Source organism: Mugil cephalus, chromosome 6 (genome assembly GCF_022458985.1).
Source record: "Mugil cephalus isolate CIBA_MC_2020 chromosome 6, CIBA_Mcephalus_1.1, whole genome shotgun sequence".
Classification (NCBI taxonomy): Eukaryota; Metazoa; Chordata; class Actinopteri; order Mugiliformes; family Mugilidae; genus Mugil; species Mugil cephalus.
In genome coordinates this window covers 5,257,657-5,267,470 of record NC_061775.1, presented here as the reverse complement: position 1 = coordinate 5,267,470, position 9,814 = coordinate 5,257,657, and positions in this window count along the sequence as shown.

The window sequence follows — 9,814 nt, the reverse complement described above, 5'->3', positions numbered from 1 at the left end:
TGAAAGCTGGAGGCTGTAAAACATCATAGTAACTCTCTCATGTGACAAGATGTTTTACAGTCGCACCATTAAAAGCTATTGGGAGAGAGAGCATGGGCCACATAGGCTAGAGGAGCGTAAAGCACACCGGGCGCTCTCTGTCTGTCCTGACGCAGCACTGAAAACAGGGCACTCCTCACTGCAAGGAGCGCCGCTGCCCTAAGATAATGTTGTTCTTTAATTAAACTATCTCTGTAAAGGAGCGGGGGGGAGAAAGCTTTGGAAGGATGGCAATCCCTGACACATGGATGAATGTGAATACATGCAGACATGGTGAGGAGTATTGTTGTTTCTTTAGCACATTAATAATGTGTGTCTCTCTCGCTGTGCGTGCACACTTTCCAGACTGATTGCCAATTAAAACAACCCTCCTTTTAGTCAAAACATGAAAGCGGCTCTCGCAATCGCAGTTATGAATCAACCATCAGAGGTCATTACAGCAATCAGGCTTTATAAGATTAAACCCAGAACTGAATATTGACCAGATTAAAAGGCCTCGCCATTACTCTTTATCATACACTCAAGATAAGAGCCGAACCTTAGCTGTTTATAAAAACATATATAGCATTTAATGATTATTTTAAAGATACTATTGTGTGCATATGTGGGGCACTGGAAGCTTAGCTTGAATATTAACTTGTCTGCTTTTTCATCTTAATACACTGATTAAATTTTAATTAAAATTAAAAATGTTCACTTGTCAAAACATTGGGAAAAATGTGAATTTAACAGGCCCTGTTCAGACCTTGCATTGACATCCATCCTGGGTAATCTAGTTGCAAGTGACCATCTTTTAGTTCAGTTATAAACATCAGTTTATGTTAAGAAAGAAAATGGTAATTCAGCTGTATGAACATTTAGGAGGCTGGAGTTTGTGGTGCTGTTATATCTGTTATTTAGCTTGTCCCTTTAAAACGGGGTTGGCAAAATAATAGAAACATGTGTAGGTACAACACAGCATAATTCAATAATACTACAAACCACAGCCTCCCACGTGAAAACACAACTGACTCCACAACTCTCTCAGTTACTGTAACATTAAATGCAATGCCATAGTTTTACTACTGAACCTACTGAACTGGCACGTCGGTGCTGTTAAGTCCAGAGTCTTGCAGCAATCATTTTAAAAATAAAAATAAAAAAACGCTCTGTTTATGATTTAAGTGTGTGGGGGTTTCGCGCGTTATTGTGCAAATGTTGCATTTGTAACCTTGCAATGCCGCAATAAAAATAAAGGAATAAAAAAAAATGCTGCAATAAAGAAACATGCCCTTGTGCAAACAAAGGGGAACGCGGGTTACATTTTTACGGTGGAATTAAGCACGACTTTCAGGATGATGGCTTGCCTCTGTGCGGTAACTTGAGCCGGCAGCTTCTGTGAGCGTCTGTAATTTCTCTGGGCTCAAGTAGCGGCAGGTCGCAGCGACTACTGCTGCGATTCGAGAGCAATAATTCCGCTATCTCCGTGTTGATCCGTGTCCTGCGGTTTCGTCCAACCGACCTCAGGCATCTGTTGAGGTCTGACATAAAGTTGGCGCGCGGACCACAGTCAGCTATTTACCAAAAAAAAGGAAGAAAAAAAAAGAAAAAGAAAAATGATCACCTCGTGTAAAGTGAGGCTTCCTGTCGCTGACCTGCTGATGCTGATGCTGGTCAGCTGCTCTCTAGAATTATCTTAATTTAGGAAAGCGTCTGCTCCGCTGTACTTCATGCTGCGGTCGCTAGGAGGAGGTGTGAATGAAGACATTCCCCCTGCAATATCCCCGCTCTGTTCCACAGGACACATTTGGACTTGTCACAGGTGGAATTAACGTCGGCCCAGCTCCATTAAGAGCGCCATGATAGAGGCATGGTAATGGACCAGCAAGCACAAAGGCGCGATATCTCCAAAGTGGAATGGAGCCATCATCAATACACCTGTGCTGTGAAATGATTGGGCAATAAAAAGCCTAAATCTTTGAATGGAAGGGATTCATACTACAAACAGAAGATAAGAAAAGGGTCATATAAGACTATCGAAGCCCAGTGTGTCACAACATACCTGATGGGGCCAACTGACTAAAACATTAGGACGTGCACTTTTCAGTGTGATGTGTAAAGAGAAATTATCGCCCTTCTGTCACTGTCAACAAAGACTGGAAGATTTATGGCACAGCTTAATATAAAAACCCTCTTCAAGGTTCAACCAGTGGCAAGAAACTTTGTTCCGAAAATAATCACATGGAGTGGATTTCAGAAAAGGGGCCGGGAGAAAAATGTCATTTAGGATTCAAGATTTCCATTTGGCCGTCTGAAAGAGACTTAACGCCAATTGTCCTGCTGGTCATCTCACAGGATAGAATGCAAATGTGGAGGTCTACAGGGCCTGGTGCGGGAAAGCCATTGATTTGAGATGAATACAGTGGCTACTCTCAGGCCCTTCACAGTTATTAGGACTAATAGAGAAAGATAAAATAGTGAGAGAGAGAAGCACAGATCTGCACAAATGCTCTAAATAGCTGGCTACTCCACAGGCCTCTCGGAGAGTTTGGCTTGCAATTTGCATTCCTTTGTGTGACAACTTGTAATCCTCCCCTCAGCATGCCAAGAAACACACAACAGATTTATTGTCCCAGTCAACAAATCGTTTAGGTCATCCCAAACCTATTACTGCCTAATGCAGCGGGAGCCCCCCTCCGCCCCCCCTACCAGCGCCGTGCACCGCCTCGCCTCAACCACCGGAGACTTGCAAACACAGAGCCCGCACGGTCCGGGGCCCCACGGCTCCACCGCTCGCTTTGTTGGCCCCCCGATCTATTCAGGCTCCATGCACTTCTGGAGCTTTATATCTTTTCTGTGCAGCAGCCTGGGAGGTTGGGAGGGACAGAAACTGGTGGCTGAGGCTCAGACAGTTTTGGTGTCGGGGCAGCCGAGTTAGGCACCACCGCTGCAGGCCCACACAGACTGTGCTGTGACTCCGAGAGAAAAATACATGTTTATTGGCGAAGAATAACTCACATTCACGGAGATTCTCACATCTTTAACCACTAAAGACACTTTTTTTCTTTTTTACATTTTAAATATGACCTAAATAAAAATAGTAGTATCTAATTCATCTTGGGACTTATTTATTATGAACACCTGTGGAACATCAAACATTACCTTCCAGAAATGTCCGTCCGTCTCTGGGGTTGTCCCATCTTCGTTGTTTATTTTATTGTTTTATTATCCATGCGCCACAATTTCCATTCTTTAAGCGTGGGCAGTAGCAGTAGCAAGTAAATCATCATGTGTCATATTGTTTTTGGATAATATGACCTAAGCATGACAGTTGTTTGGTCCTGTTATTATATTTGATGGAGTGCAACCACATCCTCACGTGTGTGCAGGAAAAACCCAACGACGCTGTATTTTTGCTTGTCTGGGACAGGCGTGGACTGAGCCACTAAGTGCTGGTTGTTTGTTGTGGGATGGAGGCAGATACAAGGATGTTTTTTATGATTGTCTGAAGCTTTTCCACATAGATAGATAGATAGATAGATAGATAGATAGATAGATAGATAGATAGATAGATAGATAGATAGATAGATAGATAGATAGATAGATAGATAGATGGGTGCTGAGCTGGGTTATTGTGATTTGATGAGAATCGAGCTGAATTCATATGAACCGAACTGAAACTAAGACTCGTATAATGGAAGAGTGAGAGGGACACAGAAAGAGAGACTACAGCCCATCTGTGTGCCTCGGCCCCGCTCCGCAGGACTCAAACACGGGGTCAGCCCAGAGGGAAAGAGAGCCGGGGGAAGATCTCTCCCCCACCAGTCATCTTCCCACAAACACAACGGGCCTTTTGATTCGTTTGTTTGGACACACACACTCATGTCTAATTGTTGTTTTTCTTTTTTAGTGTACCCCACAAGGCGCACATGCATCATGCAGGACAGGCAGCGCATATGGCATCGGTACTCCTCTGAAACCACACCAAACGGCTGCGCGCAGGGCCAGCGTCTCCCCATCGCATGCAGAGCAGCCGGCTCGGGCTTGCGGCCCAGTAAGCGTCATTTTTTTTTTCTCCTCCCGTCTCTCTCTATCTTCCTCTCTCTCTCTACGGAGATCAACACGGCCATAATTATAACGGAAGTCAACGTCCGTTTTAGCTTCAGTGAAGAAGAACCCCGAAAATACATGCTGCGTCTTGATCCGTTTGGTCACGCATTCATTTTCAGAATTACGGTAAAAATGAAATTGTGGTGTGTGTGTTTTTTCTTTTTTTCTTTTTTTTTTCGTTTGTGCGGTATGCAAACCGACTTATGTCGATGTATTTTGTTCAAATTTGTGCGTTTTTTTTCTTAATTACGAAGGTGTGATCTGCCAAATTCCACCTGTAGAAAGTTACAAAAAGTTGTAACTAATTCATCACGCCGACATTTTAAAATTCAAGGATTAATCTGAGACCAAAGGACTTGTCTAAACGGATAAGTGTATCTGAGCCATGTGTGTAACTGTGCGGACAATGATCCGGCCATTACACTGGTATACTAATGTCACAAGAGGACAAGGTAAATTACCTTTAATGATGTGCTGCTGGCTGCCAGGCTGGACGGACCAGCGGGCTCCGATCATTAGTCATAACTTCCCTCATTCAGTATCTGGGTCTCCTGCCAACAAAGGCGGATCTGACTGCGTGAAAACACCCGCTTTCAATGTCCAGCAGAGGCCGGACTCCTTCTTTTTTTTTTTTTTTACTTTTATCTTTTTTTTTATTCTGTCGTAATCCGTCTTTATCCTTATTTAAACGCCATTAATTCTAGCAGGGAGAAACGACATTACGCAGGTGAATGACGGGGTTAAGAAAATAATTCTCCATCACTGTTGCACAACGGCACGAAAGCTGCACCGTGCAGTCAAAGCCCAAACACATGTTCCCCATTTAACACCAAACAACATCCATCCACGACTCCCAAATAACATCATAAATCCTAATTTTATTAGCACAATGTACTTAAGATTTACTGCTTGGATGGGAGCCACTAAAAGACACAGACACGAGCCCTTTTCTATTTAAAATGATCATTATTATTATTATTATCATTATTATTATTAGGATGTTTAATAATTGTAATAATTCCATATAGGCTTAAAAGCGCACATATTTCCGATGGCTTTACACGTGATATAATGAGTAAGATGACAGTGAGCGCTGGTATTAATTTATTTTTGTCAAATCTAATTTTCCTCGGAGCGTCAAGGCCACCCGAGCCTGTAGCTTTGAAGGGATGTTTGCTGTTGTGCTTGGCAGAGACGGTCGGCGAACTTTTAAGACTGCGCGACCTCGTGTTTCAAATAACACCTTCGTTACTTTGATTTTTTTTAAAAAAATATAATTTTATCAGCTCCCGAACTTTGAAGAATTTTGTTACAACCACCCCATTCTCCATAGACCAATATTTATTACATTTACGCTGCGCCATTGGACGGTGTGAACTTTATGGGACGTTTTATAAAAATAACAAATAAATAAAAAAAATATATATATAATTTCTACATTTTGTTAAAGAATAAAATAATACAATTAATGTGTAAAATGCGTTTAATTTGAAACATGATGCTTTATGTAAATTTGATGAAGAAGCTGTGTGGGACATCGCCTTATTCGGAGCGGAGGCCTTAAATGAAATGAAATAATGAAACAGGTCTCCCCGAGGGCTAATGTGAAGCCAGAATGACCTAAGCGACGTGAGTTTTGTCTGAATACATTTGTCTCCTTGCACACATGCCCTTGGTTAGGTCGTCTCCTTCTGCGAGACTTCCCACAGATCCTCCGGTAACTCAATCTGTGGACAATCAATACGCTGCCCAGAGCCTATTGAATAAATACATTATTCAATCATTAGGAAAACCCCGCACCCCCCTGTTCTCATCTCATCAGACAGAGGGAGTCAGGTCTGGCGTCCTTGTAGTAGTTCTCTAGATGTTACAAAAAGGAAACTAATCATAAATTATTATTATTATTATTATTATTATTTTTTAGGCTTGACTACCCATCAAAATAATTTCACACTAGTGCCAGAGGAGTATATTCTGGTGAGTTAGACCCAGTGTGGAAGCGGAGAAGCAGGTGGATTTCCTTGCCTGTTGAAGGGTCCCACCGTGGGCTTAAGGACACCGTCATCCCTTCACCTCCTCTCTCTCCTGGATGGCCTGCTGCGCTCCCCTCCCTCCTCCTCTTCTTGGGCCTTTGATCAAAGCTGGCCTCTCTGCCACAGCTGCCCATCAGGGGGCTCCTCACCCTCACCTACAACAACACTGCCTGCTGGGCGTCCCCCTCTGATGCACACACAGGCCGCAAACGTACGGGGGCAAACGCAGGAACCCACACACAGATTCGCACATGCATTCCCCCCCCCCCCATATTTTCCCAAAAGATACCATTAACCTCTAAGGGAAGAGGAAGTCATAAGTTGTGAACTCAAGAAATGAATTTTGCATGTGCATGTGTGAGAAACAACAATAGGCAGCAGTGCTGTGCGTGTGTTTACGAGGGTATGTAAGAGTGCGGGGGTTTACACAAGGCTTCACAGATTCACACAGGTTCAAATGAGTTTCTGCAGAGTGATTGAGACAGGGAATGTTATCCAGAGCACATGCTTTGCTTCCAATGAGCAAATACATTATGCGCTGGGAGCTGCCACTTTCCACATACAAACAGACACCAGAACAAACAAGCACCACAGCTTGCTTACACATGTAACACTGTACATGTTTCCACCTGAAAGCTTTTATCTGAAGGCCTGGTGCCCAAGCTACTTCCTCTTCTGTACTTGACCTCAAAACTCCTCTCATTTGCGACGTGTACCCCCAATTACAGACACAAGAGACACTTTGGTCTGCCTTCCAGAAGCACAGAGAGCATTCCAGTATTTTCATAAACTCATGTTTTACTCATCGCCGCGGCAAATGTCTGTTGACCTCCTTTGTCTTCCCTGATGGAGAGTTGTTGGTTTCTCTTTGAAAATCCACTGTTCTCCTCCAGAACTGGAAGTAATCCTGTTGCAACATCTGGTGATGACTCAGGCTGCATATCAGATGCACATCACATGTGATTCATTATCCTGAGGTTGGCCTGTCCCGGGCAAATTGGACTTTGTATATTTTCAGACAGTCCCATACATATACATGGGACCCGGCTGTGATGACACACCGGCCCGATGAAAGTGTTTCCAGTGTTTGTGTCCCGGTTCAAAGGGTTTGATGGGTACCTCCACTGGTGATGTGACACAGGAAGCACCTTGGGCCAATCCTCTCTGCCGTCACCTGCGCCCCAAAAGCCCCTGTCACCCTGTTACCCCGAATTCCCTACAACGCTGGAGTCGGTTAACTAATTAAGTGCCAATTAAAGCATTAGCTGCTTCCCTGGGTTGTGAGGTAGCGCTGGGGTGGGACGTGGAGCAGGTGGCCACGGGGCAGAACAAGTTCAAAAGGGTTTTATTTTCTAAAACACAATGACAAAGAGGAAGGTTGGCCACTGTGGCAAGAGATGACTTCAGTGTATTTAACACGCCAACGCCGCCTAGTCAAAGGCCACAGAAAATAAAACACAGATTTTTTCCAACCATTGCCTTGTGTTTTCTCAAATGGCTTAAAGTCATGCTCAAACAGTGACTTCACATTTATCTGCACAATTTGTAACTTAATTAAGAATGACTGTAAGTTTTCAGATTTGACACTTTTTTTTTTTTTTTTACATTCATAAAAAGGATTTTTTAGTTTTTATCTGCCACAGATGGATAAAAAAAACACTTTTCTGTCTATGGGGGTTTCTGGTTTAAACATGTCTTAAGACACAGCCAAGAATTTAAGACAAACATGAGGCGATGAAGTCAGTATTCTTATCTTCCTGTTACCGTCTGAATTACTCTAACAGGGTAATCTCCACCCACCTGGCACTTCTTGAAGGTGAAAATACGTAATAAGAATTATTTCTGAATATTATTTCACCAAAGTTTTTCTGAGTTGTGTGTCGTATAGACACAACCACTGTAACACCTCTGGCTCTGTGCTGAATACAGAGTTCTCTGTGTGTGTGCGTGTTTTTTTTTCTCTCCATAGACCCCTGCTGCTAGTATGGCCGGCGCTTAAACCTTAGACGGTCAAAGTTGAAGAGGGAACAGAGAGTCAATGAGGTAAAAAGGATAAAAGTCGATATCCATACTTCTGTGGACGGGTGAATGTGCAGGATGCAGGGTGGATACATAAGTAGCAGTGCATGTCCATGTAAAGCTTAAATGTCTCCCCTGTAGACTTGAGGGCAATTTGCTCTCAGTTTAACATGTAATTTAAAACTGCAATTAATTAAACAATAACACACATTTGTTCCTGACTCACTTCCTTATAGTTCACTACAGTGTTTTTGGGTTGTTGTCAGGAAAGCACACTTGGTATGTTGAATTAAAATTGAATTTATTTTTACTGTTGCAAAAGGGAAATAATTAAATGTAAATACTAAGGCTGTTACCTGCGGCTCTTTTAGAGCAGCTGTGCTTCAACTCCTATACGTGCTCTCAGTGAGCGTTAGTGAGGGTTAGCGACTTGGCTCTGTGTGCTCCCCGCACACCCAGTTATTGGACATTTTTCCTCCACATTTAGGACCAACAGGCTGTGTCCCTGGCTCCCCCCACTCTCTGTTTACCCAGGCTGGACGCCACCTCCCTTTCAGCAGGTTCACACGGAGTTCTGGGGTTTCAGCTGGCCAAGTGATGCCTATGTCAAGAAATCACATCATCATCACTCGGCAGAGTGGAGAGGTTAGCGGGGATGACTGCCGCTGCACACTACCCTTAACTTTCCATTCGGCAGCAGAGATCGGTGGGAGGAATGAGGGGAAGGAGTGAGCCAGCGCGAAAAAGAACAGATGAAACGGATCAGAGTAAAAATATTGTCAGAGATTGTGGAAACTAAACGATGCAGTTCATGCTGAGTGAGCGGGTTAAGCTTTAAGATGTAATCTATCTCACATTTTAGGCATTTTAGTGAGACAGAGGATAATTAATGTGAGGCAAAAGTTTTCATAAGCTCTGTGGCTTCCAAGGCATTCGCACAAGTGTTATGTGAGACAGGGGGAGAGGGAAAAAGACACCATGGGAGTGAAGACTGCGAGGAGGAGTGACACAGAATGGAGGAAGACAAGGAGTCGGGTGGAATGCCCCAGAAAACAGGAGACAACGGACAAACACAAGTGACTGCAACTGTTAGACAAAATCATTCTTTCGCAGGGGCATGAATTCCTGCAATGCGCATAAGCATGCGTGCATACACACACACACACAAATGGAAAATTCAAGGAATCCTGACAGCAACTGGTCCTTATGAGCCTTCGGTGTTGAGAGGGAATCTGAAGTATGGCACAATGAGGAATTTCAGATATCTGAAGCCATCTTTCACTTTCCTCCTAGTGAAGGAATTTAAGCTCTCACTGTTTAGTGAAAGCACTCCACATGTGAGAGTCATTCATCATGCTCATGCTCTATCCTGATTCCATGCTTACTAAGGACAAGTATCAATGCCTCTGTTCTATATGCAGGGATACAGCAGGTCGCAGGTTAAAGCTCGATCCAGCAGCCTTTTATGAAATATTGCTCTCCCACCTACAACTCCATTCTCCCTCTGTCTTTTTTCCCCCCTCTATCTCTAATCTCTCCTTCGCTGAATGTTTCTTCTGGCACTCTGCTCCCCTGTCTGTGTGCATCAACAAACACAAGAGGAGAAACCAGCAACTGTATTAACAGATGGCCAG